Source organism: Mauremys reevesii, linkage group 10, assembly GCF_016161935.1.
Source record: "Mauremys reevesii isolate NIE-2019 linkage group 10, ASM1616193v1, whole genome shotgun sequence".
In the NCBI taxonomy this organism is placed as follows: domain Eukaryota; kingdom Metazoa; phylum Chordata; order Testudines; family Geoemydidae; genus Mauremys; species Mauremys reevesii.
In genome coordinates this window covers 10,655,368-10,674,132 of record NC_052632.1, presented here as the reverse complement: position 1 = coordinate 10,674,132, position 18,765 = coordinate 10,655,368, and the positions used below count along the sequence as shown (strand labels likewise).

General features: G+C 40.4%; 2 long non-coding RNA genes across 2 annotated transcripts in view; one reads left to right on the top strand and one right to left on the bottom strand.

The window, feature by feature from the left end:
* Positions 1–3,731, bottom strand: part of LOC120373828 — a 32,564-nt gene extending 28,833 nt beyond the window's left edge. Inside the window, exon 1 of the long non-coding RNA XR_005585745.1 lies at positions 3,434–3,731. This is a non-coding gene — a long non-coding RNA (uncharacterized LOC120373828). The remainder of the gene's footprint in view (positions 1–3,433) is intronic.
* Positions 55–12,646, top strand: LOC120373827. The gene is made up of 3 exons (XR_005585744.1): positions 55–210; positions 10,721–10,768; positions 10,938–12,646. It is a non-coding gene; the product is annotated as an uncharacterized LOC120373827 (long non-coding RNA).
* The last annotated feature ends 6,119 nt before the right edge of the window (positions 12,647–18,765 follow it).

Genomic DNA, 18,765 nt, shown 5'->3' with positions numbered 1-18,765 from the left:
CCAGGACCCATTAAATGGCAGTTTCAACGCATTACCTACCATAACATCCTTGAATATCACTGATTTTATTTGCAGTATCAAACATTCCATTTCATGCCCCATTAACAGTAGGAGCCTGAGCTTTTTGACGCAGCTAAACATTTTACTAACTACCTGGACTAAGTAACCAATTAACTTTTGGAGACAATACGGCCAATTAAGCGCGAAAAGGTAAGGCTGTCATCCCCCACTAAAATTGAATTTCCTTTTCCTGATGGCACTTATTGTAGGCGTTCAATTGTTAATGGAGATTTGGTCCCTATTAAAAGGATGAAGCCGAAGGATAATGAGAAAGTTCAGAGGACTTGGTTCCTAAAGAGTAGGTCAGAAACTGGCCCAATTGGACACTAATTCAGTCATTTTTTCTTCATGCTAGCTCACTTACTGGATGGGATTGGCAATGTAGCTCTAATATGACCTATCATGATAATACATTGTGCAATATGGCAGCCTCCAAGACACACACACAAGCACACATGGGTAGTTTGAGATCCTAAACGGTAAAGTAAAAAAGAAAAAACAATTATTATTTTTGACAGCAGAAATGTTACATCCTCCTGGATTATTGCACTAGTTATCACTTTGCTGGGCCCTTAAGAAAACACGTAGGGTAAGCAGGAGGCACGCATTGCTATGAGGTGTACTTGGAAATCAACCCTCTGCATTTAGACCAGCCACAAGCAAATATCTTTTTTGGTAAGCAGTGAGGGGTCTTCTCATAACTAACTGCTGATTTTAATGTGTGTCGTCAGGTTAAAGTCTATTGCCATGTCTTGGGGTAAATATGTTAGAATGGATATCACCCTAGTTACCTGGGATAAACCACTGTATTGTCCTTTGGTTAGAAGAGACCTCAAGATACCACAGTTGCTGTGGAGTAACAAACGTTGAGTTTTCAATGGCACTGAATGTAAATATCTTTAATTTTCTGAAGCAAAAGGCTTTTTGTTTTTTTAAAGTATATCTCCCACAGTGTATGTAAAAATTACAAATATTCCATATTTGAAAAATTACATATCAAGCAAAAATTGTCTAGTTCCACTGTAGAATATTGCCCAAAGGGAAAACTAGCTTGTGAGATGTGGGTAAGTTAATCATCATCAACCCAGCAGTTTATACTTCCACAGTGACTTTCAGCCAAGGATCTCAAAACGCTTTACAAAAAAACAGTACATTGGAACAGCTGTTTGTGTGAGTTTGTAGATCATTTATCATAGGCTGACAGGAGTGAGAGGCCAGAGATGCAAATCCCACCTACAGATCTCAATTTTACCAAAGTTCGGGGGAATTCAGATCAGGGTTTCTTGGTTCAGCTCTTTATAAAGGTAAGGGAGTAGCTGCAAAGTTTGATTTAAACTTCAGCAAAATTTGGTGGTGGTGTTCAGTGCTGGGGCTTTGGTCCAGGCCTACGCACATGCATGCATTTAGGTGCTCACATCTTTGAAAAGGTGGCTCACACTATCTAGCCATCTTGGAGCTAGAGTGCTGTAGATGAATCTAGCAATAACTAATCAGCTGCATATGTATTTACAGCTCAGTACGTCCTGATCATTCTTACACATGGAGAACGTCATTGGTTTCCTGCTGTGGTTATACCCTTTAAATTCAGTTACTTGTACTGAGTGTGATATGGGATGGTGAGCACATGCACATGAGCACACACACTCAGTTCCAGGAGGAAATCATCCCATTTGGCAATTATTACCACTCTCCTTCAGGAGGGACTGGTTTCTGAAAGACTGCCTGCCCAAGCCAGGCATCAAACACCATCAGTGCTACATCAAAGGAGTGCATTCCTGTGATGCCATATGGTGTAACATCCCTTTAACTACAATGTCAGTATCTGTTAACAATGCAAGTATAATCAAACTGCTAATGTACTGGATCCATTTTGAGGAGGCCAACCAGCAACACATTTGGGAGACTGAAAGCGAAGCATGGTTTCCTTTTGTGGTTTTCCAAACTGTTCTGTGAATATTTTCAATATGTAAGACAAAACTAAACCCACATTAAGACAACAGCCTACACTGACATAACAGTTAAAGATTATCCTAGCCACAACACAGCCAGTTTAGATGATTAATATAATCTCTTAAATGCATGGAATATCCAAACAGGAAAGCACTGAACTCTAATAGCAAAAATATGTCTTGGGCTTTTCATTACAATTCTTTACATCATTAAGTAATTACTCTTGACTAGAACCCCACCCTCCCATACTGCTACTTATGGTTACAGGATTTTACTGGCTCTTCTATGAAATCTGCCAATTAATGCTGGTGTCATTAGGATTTCGCAAGACCCTGATTAACAATACCTATCAGGTAGTGTCATTACCATAATTAAGATACTACACTGCTTTAAGCATTTTTTTTTTAAATGGAGATATATCTATCTAATAGAACTGGAAGGGACCCTGAGAGGTCATTGAGTCCACCCCCCTATCCTCACTAGCAGGACCAAGTATTGATTTTTGCTTCAGATCCCTAAGTGGCCCCCTCAAGGATTGAACTAACAACTCTAGGTTTAATAGGCCAATGCTCAAACCACTGAGCTATTGAAGTTGTTGTGAGAAGTAGGGATTTAAAAAAAGCTGGCATTGCTCACTGTTCTTGATAGGTCTCAGTTGCTTGCAAAAATAATGTTTTATTATGTACCCTGCTGATGCAACAAGCATGGAGGGGACATCAGATTTCTTTTCTGCCTTGTGTATCATCAACAGCCATCAGTGAAGTTCCAAGTGTAGAATCATTTTTTCTAGTCAGCGATACAAGTCGGAGCCAACATCTTGATTTTTTTTCCCCCCAGATCCCAGGTTGAATCTACAGCACTAACTGTTAGAAGTTAAGATTCTTTTAGTTTAAGATGAATAAAACTGTGTAATGGAGCAAAGGTGGCTCTCCATGGTATTTTTACAGTCACAATACGTTAGCTTGGGAAAAGTCCTGGCTTTATCAAACAAAAACAAACCATACAATTTAGTTTAAAAGAGAACATCCCATAACACAATATTTCAGTTAACATTACATGGTCATAGGAAACTGATGAAAAAAATCTCATTTTCTGTTTTTAAAGAAAACCATTAAACAACATTTAACTAGCACTTTCAAACCACTTAAAAACCTGACACAATGAAGATCTAGCAAGCTAGATTTGTGACAATTCATGAAGGAGTCTTGCTCAACAGAAATTTTGTAAGAAAACACCCTACCCTAAAACTTCTGGGTTTTGTCACAGAAATCATAGCTGTGGCAAACATACAGTATCAATGGCCAACTGCAAATTCAGGTATTCTATGAGTGTAAGTGAGGACAGAATGTGGTCATGCAAGTACAAAATAGGCTCTTCATTGCCAAGAGTGGTGCATGGAGATTAGCATTAAATAGGTGGGTACCTTTGAACAGATAGCACAAGAATCTTTCTTTCCACTGCTGAATAATGCCACTAAACATATGTATATGTTCAGGGCTAGCAGATCTACTTAGAATCCTCTCTCATACACAGCTGCACTCTCCTTCCATAGTACTGTGTGCCTTTAGCTTCTTGGGTGCTAAATGGAGATTCACTCCTAATGTAAAACTTGTGAGTTAAATGCTGGCTAATCTTGGCTTCCTTGCTATTTTGAGGTTTTCCAGTCCACCCTTTCCCCCAAGCAACCCCCATTCCTGCCTTCTCATACCCTACATCCTTGCCTATCCGTTCATCAGTGGGGGAAAAAACCAAAGTTTGGCTTTCTACACTCAATATATTTCATCTGGTGTAACCAGAAACACCAGTCACCACAGGGCTAGATTCATTATGCTAACAAGGCCTCCCAGGTTGATGCAATTTACCCTAATTAGCTGATTCCTTTGCTCCTAAACTTTCTCTCCCCAGAGATGTTGCATGGTTGTGTCTTTGTACAAGCTGCAGGATACAAATTCCACTCCAGGATCTGACCCAGATCCTCAACGGCTCCTGACATCCAGTGGAAGTTGAGAGTTTAAATACATTTGAGGATCTGGACAGTTGTTCCTTCTCCACAGGCTTTTGGCATTAGTCAGGTTTCTTGTGGGTCTGCTTGCCTGAGCCAGCAAATCAAATGTCTGGGGACAGAGTTTCTTTCCCCATCGATGCACCTAATAAAACCTATATGCTCTTGAAAGCTTCATTGATGGAGAAGACAACTCTGCCCCTGAAAGATTGTTTTTTTTCTGGAGGGCAAGACAACTCTGTCCCTTTATACACTGAGGCTTTGATAGCTTCACAAAACTGCCATCTTGCTCCTCAAAATAAGAACCTTTCTAGAAACTGAATGAAAGGTAGAATAGATAGATTGGAAGAGAGATGTAAAGCTTATACCTGGCAGCTTCTTAAAATATCTCTAATATACCTTGCAGAATTCAAACCTAAGTTTTCCACATCCCAGGCATGTGTCCTAACCACTGGGATAAAGACAGACACAGACACATACAGTTTACTGACAAATTCTGAATATTTGAGAATTGAATTGAGTATTTTCCCTGATTTTTCAGTTTGCTGTCTGCACTGAAAAATCAATTATTCACCCAGCTCTATCTTGTTTGGGTTTTTCTTCATGGGCCTCTGCAGTATTCCCTTCCTCACCCTTCTCTGTATCCCCCCCCCCCCCCAAAAAAAGTTCTCTGTCCTACACTCCAGAAATCAAACCTAGGTCTCCTAAACAGAAATGTAAACCAAAAAAGTACTGCTGGCATTTGAGATTTCTTCTGGCTATACACTCTGTGAATCAAATGTGCATCCTATGATGAAGAGGAAAGTAAGATGTTGCCAGGCTGATTATGTTAAAGTGGTAAATTCCCTGCTCTCTACTTGAGCAGTTCAGTGCTGGGACTGGCTCTATGTCCTTGCTGGATTTGACTTAATAATAATAGATATACCTATCTCCTAGAACTGGAAGGGACCTTGCAAGGTCATTGAATCCAGCCCCCTGCTTTCACTAGCAGGACCAATTTTTGCCCCAGATCCCTAAGTGGCCCCCTCAAGGATTGAACTTACAACTCTGGGTTTAGTAGGCCAATGCTCAAACCACTAAGCTATCCCTCCCCCCACTTAATGCAGTATTTTAGGGAACCCCAAGTAGAGCTACCTTAAAAAGCCCTGATTTATAGAAGATAGCTGTTTTGTGCATTCTGAAAATGAGACTCTTTAAGGTGCCTCAAGGTGGGCCCCCAGAATCACAAGTCACTTTTGAAAGTCTTTTCTAATTTTTTGACATAATTATTATCACATATGCTATGTGAGATGTATTTGCAAGTCACCCCCAAAATTTACAGGAACAAACTTCACACCTCAGTTGTATCTGCATTACCTCAGGGTTTTGTGCCTTTGCTTAAAAAAAAACAGAAAAAACCCACACACACACACATTGAAAAAATTCATTTTGATTTGAAGCTATTAGGAATGAGGATCCTTTCAATCCACTGACAAAATTCAATTTTTGCCTGCCATAATCCAGATGAAGGAGGAGAAAACACACAAGGAATTTGCCACTTCATGAAGTAATTTCATTCTGCAGCCTAAAATCGTTACTAACCTCTGCAACACTTAATTAATTGAAACGACTCTGGCTGTGGGATTCTGTGGTGAAGAGGTCTCTAACAGTTACATGGGATTCGACCTGGAATTCAGTTAGAGCTAAAAGATACTTGAACAACATTTTCAAGGAATGAAAAATGAAGACCCTGCTGAATTTAATCAATCATCTGCTTTCTTTATCGTGTCTCTTGTTTTTCCTTTGGGATTTGCTGAATTTAAATCTTTCCCAGATGATGTACACAAAGTACCTACCTAAGCATAATTTAGCTTTCTCACACAGGGTAGAAGGGATGGAGGATAGGAGCTGGAGACATCTTTCATTCAAACTTCAGAAAGCTCAGTGCTACTGTGTGAGTTCATAGACCCATGTTTAACTCTGGGCCACATGACACCCATGAATCATATGATAGGTATAAAGTCATTAGCCATTTGTAGATGACAAATTCCCTCCTTACTCATATTTACAACAAATGATGATATTGTGGTATGATTAATAATATATATGCTGTGTGTCTATCTTAAAAGATCCCAAAACACTAGAAACCAAGAGACACAAGTTTTATCCATGAGTGAATGCAGCTGCTTCGGCTTTGGAACATGGTAACTATTTAACAGTGAAAAACAATGCAGAACAAGCAAAACAAAACAAAAACAAAAAAAGATTTAAGAAGGCACAAGTTAGTCCTGCATCTGGCCAGGAAAACTAGCACCCCTGTGTACTCATAATATGGCATCTTTAAGGACCATAAGTCAGTTCTACGCTTCAGCACTGTGTGTAATAACATCCCTAATACCATGGTTCACTACTGGCTCAGAGGAAGCACAAGCCACAAAGACTTGAGTTGTCCTTGCAGGCCTGTCTTGCAAATACGGACCAGTCTTGGCGCTCTTTGTGTGATCTAATGGGCCACATTACGCCTGACCCTAATGCAGCCACACAGGGAAGTCAACGAGACTAAGACACAACCACACATTCATGCAGCTGTATCAAAACTTGTCGGATTTTGGATCTGGGTGTGATGGTGGGAGTGACAGGGACTGCAAGCCCACTACTTCTCCTCTGAACAAGTGGGAAGCAAGGGAACGGAGAGAGCTAGGGAATGGGTAGTCTTATACACCGTCCACATCCCCCAATTACTGCCAGCACAGATGAGCTGCCGTGGCGGGTGAAGCATATACAACATCCATACAGGGCTGTAGTGTTTACAGCTCCCAGGCCGTAAACAGGGAACAAGTATGGAAATGTGACTGACTGAGGAATGGTTCCTCTTCAGAGCTGCTCTGAGGGCATGATGGCCCTTGCTCAGGGCACTGACCAAAGGCTCAGTCTAGACCTAGGAGATCAGAGCCTGAAATGATATAGCTGCGGAGTGTTTAAGGGAACCTGCGCAGTGTTTTCTGTTTATTTGTGGAACATATCACAGCCACCAACCGGTAGTCAGGCTGTATGAGTGGACTCATTCCATCAGCAGCACAGTAATAACTGGGCAGTCCTCGGTGACCACAGATTTTCTGTACTATTCTATCATGAAGCTCATTTTACTGATGTAAAAACCAAAGATCAGTCAAGAGACATGCCCAAGGACACAGAAGTATTTATTCTTTGATGGGAATAGAGATGTAGAGTTCCTGAGTCCCATTCCTGTACTCAGGTCACTGGACAGTGCCACCTAATCATCACATTTTACCTGGTTCCATAATCTTCATCTGGTTTCAATGCAAAACCATATCTGAGCCATATTCACCCAGACCAGAACCTTTGTTACCCTTCCAGTGAGCCTGGGCAGAAGTTTGAATCTGTAAGGAAACCTGGTTAGTTTCGTAGGATTTCCGGCTTCCTAATAGAAGTAGTAAAGAACTATGTAAATTATGTAAAGACTTTACGAAATAGGGACTTCATTTAGATCAAAAATTACACTGGGACATAAAATAGTATTTTGTATGTTAATGCAATAATTAGAATAATTAATAAATTAATAGAACCATCAGCTTCCCCAACCTTCTTCCCCTAATATTGTTGTATTTTAAAAACAATTTCTCCAAAATATTTATTAACTGAAGCAATGGCATATTTAAACCACGGGACTCCTAAGGTTTTTTTTGTTCCACTTGCATTTGTGCTCAAATGTCTTTTGCAACCAGAGCTATTCATAAAAAACAGAGCTAGTCAGGAAGTAGAATTTTTGTCCTGCAGAAAATTCTGATATTTTGACATCTGCTTTCATCACGAATCAGAATGAAAAGTTGAAATTCTGAAAAAAAATGATTTGGTAACATTGAAACAATAAGGAGAAATGCCAACATTTTCCATAAAAATAATATATTTCAACACTTTGAAATGAAATATCAAATCGAAATGTATATTCCAACGGAAACATTTCATATTGACATTGTGACTTCCAATGACAGTAAAATGACATTTTAAGTAGAATTGACATTTCAAAATGAGAGACCAATTGGGTGAGGTAATATCTCTTATTGGAGCAACTTCTGTTGTTGAGAGAGACAAGCTTTCTTGCTACACAGAGCTCTTCCTCAGGTTTGTAGCTCGAAAGCTCGTCTGCTTCACCAACTGAAGTAGGATCCAATAGAAGATATTACGGCACCCCCTCTTGTCTGACTAATATCCTGGGGCAGACATGGCTACAGCGAGACTGCATTTCAAAACTAAACATTTTGGTTTGGATGGCCATTTAATTTTGTTTTGTTTGGAAATGTTGCTTCGGAAATTTGAAAAGTTTCATTGAAATCAATATTTTCCCAAAGAATAATTTTGAATGAGACAAAAACATATTTTCTGATTTAAAAAAGTCAGAAATAATTTAATCTCCAGAAAAAAATGAGTCTTCCATAGTGCCTCCACCTTGTGTGAGCTAATACTGGAATCCCTTGAAAATGATGTAGCAGTTCAACTTGAGCCAGTGGAAGAACAATGCAATCATACAGTGGCATGCTCAGAAACCCTCTGGACTCGATGCTATAAATAATAATAAAGGGTAAATAATAAAAAAATAAAACAGAAACCCCACAAGTGAGATGTTTTAAATGAAAGGTGATGCACTGTGAACTTAACACACTGGCCCTTTAGCCTGTCTGTTAACAAGGTAATCTGATTGCTATTGATTTTTTTCACCTCTGTTACTAAGAAGGTGATGGAATGGTGTCCACGCAGATGTATTGAATCAGATACTAAACAAAGAGCAACATAAAGAACAATTATCAGCAGCCTTGCCTTCAGCTTGCTGATTATGACATTACTGAAAAGACAAGGTCTGGGTGACTTAAAAAAAAATTTAAAATAAGGAGCATGTATGTGGAAAACGGGAGTGGGGTGGGGAAGGATATAGGTGTGTTGGCTGACTATGGGCACTTCTTTCCTAAAGAGCTTTTTTTTATTCCTTTTTTATTGCCAAGAAAAGCGGTTTCCACTTCTGCAGTTTATTGATAGACATTAGAGTGTGATTAAACTAATGACTTATTTTTATGCTACAGAGAAAATAACACAATGGTAGGGATTGGCCACTGGATGGGGGCTGCTTAGAGAAGTCCCTAAGATGAAGTTTTGTTTATGGGTCTGTATGGAGGTGCTTATATCAGACTCAATCATTTCCTAAACGATGGTTAGGTGACTCTTCATAAGTGCTCTGGGATATAAAGAAGACACGTATGTGCACTGTAGAAAGACCCAGAATAGCCCAATGTACTATTAGTAGATATCCATCCTTATCTGAGTGACATACACTGGAATGATGGGCCAGATCCTGAACTGATACAAATCGATGTGGTAGAAGTGTGGCTCTCAGCATTCTTCACACTCAAGGTTTTGTTTTTTTTTACACCATCTGGTCTAATAAGAAGATAAGTAGTGCAATGCAATAACTCATGATGATAGATGATTTTTTTATTTTATTTTTGGCACAGGCAGTGCAACTTGCATTACTAGCAGTACAGTTTTCCCTGCCCCATCCTGCATAAATAGTACAGCCAAGTAGTTCTAGTGCTCGGCTGCCTTTATGTACTAGCAAAAGTAATGACGCCTAGTATGTGGTATTATTATTTTATGACATCAGCACGGTATGACATTTTCTCAAGGGCAGCCCATATCCCCTGCCTTCCTCCATATTGCCAGCCATCACTAATTGACTGTGAAAGTGGAGAATTCAACTGTTTAAAGTGATCTCTTTCCTGAACTCCAGAACAGTTTGTGGATGGAAATCAGCTGAAGCAAAACGCTGGTTCAATTGCATTGTCCAGGGATATAGCCCCAGTACAACAAAGTGGTAAACAGGTAAAGGAGCCAATTTACTACTATGTATCACTGACATTATTCTCTTTCAGAGACTGGAAACGGGTGAATTAATAAAAGCCAACATTAGCATCTCCTAAATTAAGTAAACCATGTTGATCCTGATACCCTTACATTGTGTAGTACCTTTCTCCATTCAAATCAATGGGACTAGTCAAGAAGTAAGGTACTCCTCAATGTGAGTAAGGGTATCGGAATCAATGGGTCATGCTGGTGTTAAACTGGTACAAGGTGGGGGAAGCTCAGGCCTCAGGACTCTGAACTTAATCATTTACACTGTGTCATCCAGGCACCAGTGGTGAAGCATGATAGAAATGAACATCCATCTTTGGCATTGCAAGCCTATGTTCTGTCTGCTTGGCAAAGGCACAGCCAGAGTCTTGCCAAGTAATAAGTCTGAATCAGGTTCAGAGGAGCGCAGGACTCTAAATCTCTAATCACTTGGTTCCTGAGAATATTCTGAAATGAATCTCACCCCTCACTGCCCACAGACAGACTCTGACAATGCCTGAGCTGAACGAACAGGAAGTCCGTATGTACTCTGGGCTCCAACAAATGACAAAAATGCAGTTAACGTGCAGGACACTACAGTGCAAAGTGAAAGATGAACCTGATCGGGAGTCTTAAATCCAAACATATTTGGACTCAGAGGACGAGAGGGTCCAGAATCCATACACAAATCTGGTTCTGAGTTTGCAGCTCCATTCCATCTCATCTGAGCAGAGAGGGTTAAATGGATTAAAGGATAAGAGAGGGCCTGACACTGTCATGAATTACTTTATCTTTTGGTTTTGATTATACATTTTTCCTTGTTTGCAGTCACCTCTGCACTTCCAGATTCTGGCCAGGACCAGAGGCATAAATACTGTGAGTAAGGCTGGTTGTTGGAGCCAACCCAACTGGCAACAGGATGTACCACACATAAATAAAAAAAAAACCTTAGAACTTCTCTATCATCTCCCATCCACGAATCTCAAAGTGCTGTACAGACATTAAATTAAACCTCATAATAGCTGTTATTATCCTTGTTTGACAGATGGGGAAACTGAAAACCAGAAAGCTTCAACAATTTGCCCAAGGTCAGAGAGAAAATCTGAAATAAATCAAGGAGGAATGGAACTCTGATTTTTCTGTCATGTAGACTCATCCTAGAACTCTTCACATGAGCATGTCAGTTCACTTAAGTGTTCCTACTCATGAATAAGAGGTTGTAATCATGTGGAGAATCTTTTGGGTGTGAATTCCAGCTAAATAGAAACTCTGTGTTGGTGGTGGCCTGGCCTCACTCAAAGTACCCTTTGCGTCTGACTCTGCCCATTCCAGCAAGGAGACAACTTGGGGGAAAATGTGGTCAAAATAAATAAAGCACCAGAATGGAAAAGGGAACTTGACCGGAGATAAACGAATCCTCTCCCTAGATGTGTTTTTGTTTTATCACAATGACCTTTCAGAGAAAAGATGAAGCCAGCCTCAGGTAAAAAGAAACAACCACATTTCATCTACAGTTAGCCTTTGTGACCTCTGAACTCTGCTTTTCTATCTGAACCTATTTCCATACACCATTTCTCCTCTCCACAGATAAGGAACATCCAAGTGTCAGCCAGGAACTTAGAGCTTTAATACAAAGGCCAGTAAACAAACACGGCCACCGCTTAATTGGTGAAATTATCCTCCTTGTTTTTTTTCTAATATCTTCTGTTCTGCATGACACAGGAGCCTGATAAACTGCATGACGGAGATCAAACCTCACCCCACATGGCACATTTAGCAATATAGATTTAAATATATATGTGTGTTGTAGTATATCCCATTATCGTATCATCACTTTTTCAGCTATCTCTAACACAAGAGTCAAGGGGTTTGGGAGCACATACAAAAAAAGAGAGATTTCTAAGAGAGCAGGAGATTGGGTTAGGGTCAGACGAAAGGGTAATTATTGTTAAATGTCAGGTTAACTCTGAAGGCCTCAGCTCATCCAACTGAGAGCAGATTAGCCCAGATGGAGACATTTTCAACACGGTTCTGTCTGGCCAATCAGAGACAGCTGGGATTAGCCAAATACCTTCTCTCATCTGCTTGCTCTCAGAAAGGTCAGTTTCTGCTCATTGCCTCCCTTTTAAGATTTTTTTTCCTTTTTTTTTTTTTTTTGTGTGGCGGCCGTATGCAGGAAATCAGGACCCTTTTATCAGCAAATTAAATATTCAACATCTAAAAATCACTTTTTCTGAGAGTCAACTTCATTCACTTTCAAGAGCACTTTTATCTTTTTTTTTTAAGAGCTGCGGAGAGAGAAAGAGGGAGAGGTACCAAATCTTCAGCTGCTGTAAATCAGTGTAGTTCCATAAACTTCAATGGAGCTACATCAATTTACAGCAGCTGAGGATCTGGCCTCATAGTATATGATTTGGATTTTTTTCTTCCTCATTTTTATTTTGCCTGTCTTTCTAAAACAACCCAGCCAATCAAAAACCCTATGGTAATTTTGTTCTCTACATTCATCTGTTTAAGGGCTACAGTTTATGTTTTCTATCTAAAGGAGTAAGGGAAAAAAAGAACACTAGGCACCACCAAACCCTGAAACTAACCCTGGAGTGCTTTAAAAACTAATCGGTTTTTATATACAGCTCTTCTCCCAGACAGTTTAAATAAGTACAAACATAAAACTCAGTGATAAAATGAACAGGAACTGCAAACAAAAATCACATTCGCAATGCATTCCCCGAGATCTGTTGTTGGATACCTAGAAAGTTCTTTGATATCTAGATTATTTTTATTAAAAAGGAAATCCCTTTTCTTTCTTTTCTTATTGCTCTTATTTTTGGTGCAGGATTTGTACTGAAATGGTAATAAATCTATAGTAAAATATTTTGGTTTGATTCTCATTTACACTACGGTCCCTTTACTCCACTTAGGAAGAGTAAAGAGCCTTGAAATGGGTATGAATTACACTGGCACTCACTTTAAGACCCCTTTTCATTGCCAGATCTCTATAAAAGGGATCAGGCTGTAGGTTCAAATTCTGCAAGATGTGGAGCATCTCCTGCAAAACAATGAACAGACTTTAACTCCCATGGGAGTCCTCATTTACCTGGTAGGTGAGGGCACTCAGCATCTGGCAGGGAGGTGCTCAACACCAAACAGGATCAGGCAAGTCATACAACTGACCTCAGAATGTTTGCACAATTAAAATAAAATCAAACCCCAGTGAAGAGAGAAGATATTCAAAGGTTGAAGGAGAAAATTAAAAAGAAGAGCTGTAGGGTTTTTTTTTTAAATCAATACAATAATAATAATTAATAAAGTCACACAGCCCATCCTCCCAACCCCCCATACTCTTCCAGGCTAATATTAATAAAGGAGGGGAGCACTGGTATGTATGTAACAAAGCCCTGGGACCCTTTGGTCTCAAATCTCCCAGATGATTTTGGAGCTTGAGAAAGTTTTAGTTGCCTTTTTTTCCCCATTAGTTTTCAGTATCATAGAATATTAGAGTTGGAAGAGACCTCAGAAGGTCATCTAGTCTAATCCCCTGCTCAAAGCAGGACCAACACCAACTAAATCATCCCAGCCAGGGCTTTGTCAAGCCAGGCCTTAAAAACCTCTAAGGATGGAGATTCTACCACCTCCCTCGGTAACCCATTCCAGTGCTTCACCACCCTCCTAGTGAAACAGTGTTTCCTAATATCCAACCTAGACCTCCCACACTGCAACTTGAGACCATTGCTCCTTGTTCTGTCATCTGCCACCACTGAGAACAGCCTAGGTCCATCCTCTTTGGAACCCCCTTTCAGGTAGTTGAAAGCAGCTATCAAATCCCCCCTCATTCTTCTCTTCTGCAGGCTAAACAATCCCAGTTCCCTCAGCCTCTCCTCATAAGTCTTGTGCCCCCTAATAATTTTTGTTGCCCTCTGCTGGACTCTCTCCAATTTGTCCACATCCCTTCTGTAGTGGGGGGACCAAAACTAGATGCAAGACTCCAAGTGTGGCCTCACCAGTGCCGCATAGAGGGGAATAATCACTTCCCTCAATCTGCAATGCTCCTACTAATACAGCCCAATATGCCATTATCATCCAATATCATGCAACTCTGCTAAGCAGTTGAGAGTGAAAAGCATTAGGATGTGAAGTAGTCTCCTAAGTGAGATGGTGGAAGCCCCATTGTATAAGCCCCTAGAAACATATTGTAGGGATAGTCCTGCATTGATAGGGAGATGTAACCGGCCTATTCAACCTTTTTCCACCCATTGATCTCAAATCATTGGCATTTTACAACTTTACCCTTAATATAAGTAATGCCTTTCTTCTCTCTGAGATATAACAGGAAAAGTCAACATGGGCAAACCTTTGTAGGTTTGGAGGTTCCACAGGGAGCTTCAGCCATGCTTGATTCTTCTGCTGGTATCCTGTAGTGTTTAGATGTTGCTTGAAATTATTAGAACTGGGAGCACTGGCTGTTGGGAGTCTGAAAGGACAGGAAACAGGAAAGAGGGGGGAGGAGTTGAGGAGGCAGAGTGAGAGTTACAGAGGGTGCAGCAGCAGCTTGGTAAAGAGGTTTCCACTTTAAAAATAAAGTCCTGTTGAAGTTTGTTAGTATCTTGCGTGGTTGATACAACACATCCATAGAAAGTGAATACATTCTGCCTGTGAACTGACACCAAGGGCCAGTTTCTCAAATCCTATCTGGCTCCTTTGTGTAATTAAAGAGGTAGAAAGGAGACAGAGTCTGTCTGTAATTGGCCAGCTGAGAATTCCACAATGAGGAAGAACTCTCAGTTGCCATACAGCCAGTGAAGCCAGTCCCTGCATTCGCTTCTTCACCCTGGCTTAAGGGGCATGCTGTGGGTGCATGGCCTTTAGGGACCATACGTCAGTTGCTTAAATTAAAGTAACTCTTAAGGGCTAGAATTAGGGAGCTGATGCATACCTGCCCAGAGAATCAGGGAGTTTTAACTGGTTCCCTCATGGCCCCCTATTCTCCTGAGCTGAACCAAGCTTGGACCCAGGAGACAATCCAGCCCCGCAATTTTATGAAAATGGCCTCTCTCAGAGACTGGAATAAAAGTATACCCTGGTCATGATGAAATCCACAGCTCAGTCTGTGATTTCAAAGTTCCCACAATTCAATTACTTTGCACCCCCAAAGTTCATGGTGTACTTTCCTAAATACACTGTGGAGGGGAGGCTGTTCCCACTTCATGTGAATTCAAGCAACATGATTTATATTTGCACTAAGAAGTTCAATCGCTCAAATACTTTCATTTATTAAATTAGCTCTGCAGTAAATTAATATGAATTTTGTTAAACAACGTTACAACTTGGGAGGCTTAGAAAACAGAACTGAGCTCAGCTGTTTCCTTTGGACTCTTATTTTCATAACCCTCTTGAATTGTCTCTGCTTGATATATAATTTAAACGTACATGCAACAAAAGCCGCACACAGTTTAGAATTTGGCCCTAGGTATGCGCCTGCTTGATTCACCTATGAGTTTATTTGGTTAGCATTTAGATTTGTGGGTCTGACATTCAGATTTACATTCTTTCCCAAGTTTAATAAAAGCTATTCCTCAGCTTTTTTGGCAGGTCCCCAGGAAACAATATTCAATGCCATTGAAATGGTGGCTTAGCAAATGAATACATACACATAAAGACTTTTTTTTTTAAACAGATCCATGATTAGGTGTGATGGTCTGAATACAAATGAGAGATTGGAGATTCCCTGGTGTTCTCAGGTAATCCAGTTCAAATACATATCAGTGATATTTATTTTGGTAAAGAACACCTTGTTAAGAGTATTGAGTGCTTAGGAACACTATGTAGACTTGAAAGAAGCAGCTCTTTGGGATGGCGAAGTTTAAAATGGCAGGGCTGGACTTTCCTTTGCAAGTAGTGTGCTCTAATGGATAAGATACTGGCTTGTATGTCAGGACACCTGGGTTCCATTTCGAGCTCTGTCATGGACTTTACCACTCTGCCTTTACAATCACTTTACCACTCTGCCTCTGTTTCCCTATCTCTAAAATGAGGGATAATACGATCCCTGCCATGAAAATATCTTATTAATTAATTATTATTATTAAATAGAGGCTGGAGCTTAGATGCGTGTTAACAGTACCCAGGCAACATTGCTCACAGAGATATCTGTATCTGCCTGAGTCCCACTCCCTTCTGGAGTGCAAGTCAATTAATTAAGCAAATTTTCCTGTGTTTTGGCACAAGGGGATCATGGAACTAAAAGACTGGGAATGAATAGACAAGACAATGGTGGACATTGTTAAAAGAAAACAGTGTTTACCACCTGTACAGTAGTTTTGTCTCCTGCAAGTGTTGTTGGGTTTGTTTTTGTTTGTTTGTTTAATATTTCCTTTTTAAGTAGAGGAGATATAAGCATTGCAAGAAAATACCATGTTATGGCACAAACTGAAAATCAGTGATACCCATTGAACAGAGCACTGGTGTGGCAGCGAGGAGTCCTGGGTTCTAATCCTGACTCTGCTGCTAATCTGCTATGTAACTTGGAGCTTGTCACTTTACCCTCTGTGTCTGTTTCCTTTCCCCTCCTTTCTCTGTCTTGCCTACTAGACTGTTAGCTCTTTGGGACCAGGACATTCTCTCTCTATATATATGTATATGCAGCACCTTGCACACTAACACCCTGATCTCACTGAGGGACTCTAGGTACCATTTGAAAACAAAATAATAATCCTGGTTATTTTAAATGGCATCAAATGTATGTACCTCTCCTCAAATGTGCTATCAGACTTTAAATTCATATGTGGCTCACATTGAATCACATGCACATGGAACACATTCTCACTGAGCAGTCTCCTACAATGATAGAAGTTCCTTTGAAAAAAAGAGGAAGGTCATACTCAGGGTGAAGGGTTTGAGGATCAGTTCAGATAAGCACCCAGATGTTATGCTGCTTATCATATAGACTTCAAGCATTTGGGGATAAGATCTGTCTTGATTTATGTCTATAATACAGAGCTGAGCATGTAGTCAGGAAGGACACCAATAATGCAACAATAGGTCTCTTTCTTGTAGCCCAGACTAAGGGGTGGTATGTAGGTGTTCCAGCCTAGAAGCATCACAGGGAAAGAATGGTGGGTTCACTCCATTGACTGGCACTTCGGGAGTGGAAGCAGATCCAAGGTTCTACCAATTCCATACCCTTCCCCATCCCTTCCCTCTTTCACTCTTGGTGAAGAAGTGTAGTAGGTGCACAGAAACCATTTGGTTCTGTATGCTTATCCCAAGATCTGGATAGTCCATTCAAGGGCCTAAGTAGGGGTCTTTCCTATATGCTTCTGCAGGGGTATGTAGCCTAGGGCATGATCTAGCCCATAATAATTGTCCAGATTTTATCAGTACATTTCACAATTCTTGAGACTATATATTGAGGCTGGAATTCACATGAGATCAAGTTCCCCTGTGAGAGTTCTCATTCTCCTTACATCCAGTCCAGCTGGTAGCATTTCTTCTGATTCCAATCCCATCCAGAAACACAGTAAATCCATGGACGTTCAGGTTTAGGCTGGAACCCCAGCTCTGAAACCTGGTGAGAAGGAGCGTCTCAGAGCCCGGGCTCCAGCCCAAACCTGAAAATCGATACTGCTATTTTACCCTCCCCACCAGCACAAGCCCAAGTCAATTGACCTGGATTTGGTGCTACAGGTGTTTCTTTGCAGTGTAGACACCTTTATAGATGCGTTGACAAGGTCAAGTTTTGGTTTTATCAGGCCTCAAAAAAAGATGTTTTCAATCCAGGTTCTAGTCTCTTCAAACCACAGAAGTTCACGAGGAAGGTGGGGAATTAGTCCTCCACTAGAATAATGATATTAGTTTTGTAACTACATTACAGTGACAATTGTAATACAGGCACTTACTATCAATAGAGTTATACTGACATCAAATTAGAGATACACAGTGGTGAATCAGGACCAATCCAATATGAATGAAAATGGAAGAACAACTCTGAATCTTCCGTGCAGACGTTGTGGGCCTTTGAATCCCTAGGAGATTTGCTACAAAGCTATGGAAGCCAAAATTCTTCTGTGCTAACCAGTTAATATTTATAGGTAACTTTGCAATCATTGCTATCAACACACAAAAAAGCGACAATAATCCGATTGCCATCACTTTAACCAAAGCCCGTGTCATAAACCTTGTAATTTTCTGCTGTCATGCTCAGGCACTTTCAACACATTTAAATTAGAAAGGACTATGCTAATTTTGCTTCATAGCCAGGGTAATTGTTGTAAGACATAATTATCTTTTTTTTTTTTTAAGGATCATTTTATTCTCCAGAGTTGTTTAAATTCAGTCTCAGTTACCGCTTGTCCTTTCATCCCTGCACTTCATTCCGGCCCCCATCTCCCTTAAATTATTCCTTTCATCTTTGTTAGCGGAAGACGACTTTACCCTCCTTTCCAATGGACATTTTGGACCGTGGCATACCTCCATTAAAGTCAGAGGAATTATGCTAAGGATGAATCCAGTCCTTTGTTTCTTGCTGCCCTTCCTGAAGAGTCCCCTGTAATATGTTGAGTCATCTTCATACTAATTTAAAAGTGCAGTCCAGTGTTTAGCCCTCTCATGTTTCAATGCATAAGATCTTTTCCCCATAAAACAGACTCTTGGAATGGGAGAGCTTAACACACCCAGTCCCAGATGACTCAATAATACTGAAGTTCAGTTCTGTGGCACACACTATCCCCAGATGGGTTTTTTAGGCAGGGTTGGTCGCTAATGTTATCATCTTGGCAAACAACCAAACACAACATAGAATCTCGACTTTCCATATGAGTCAGGCACAGCCAGCAGGGGGCTCCCTTTTGGCTTGTCTCCAAGAGCCTTTGTACCAG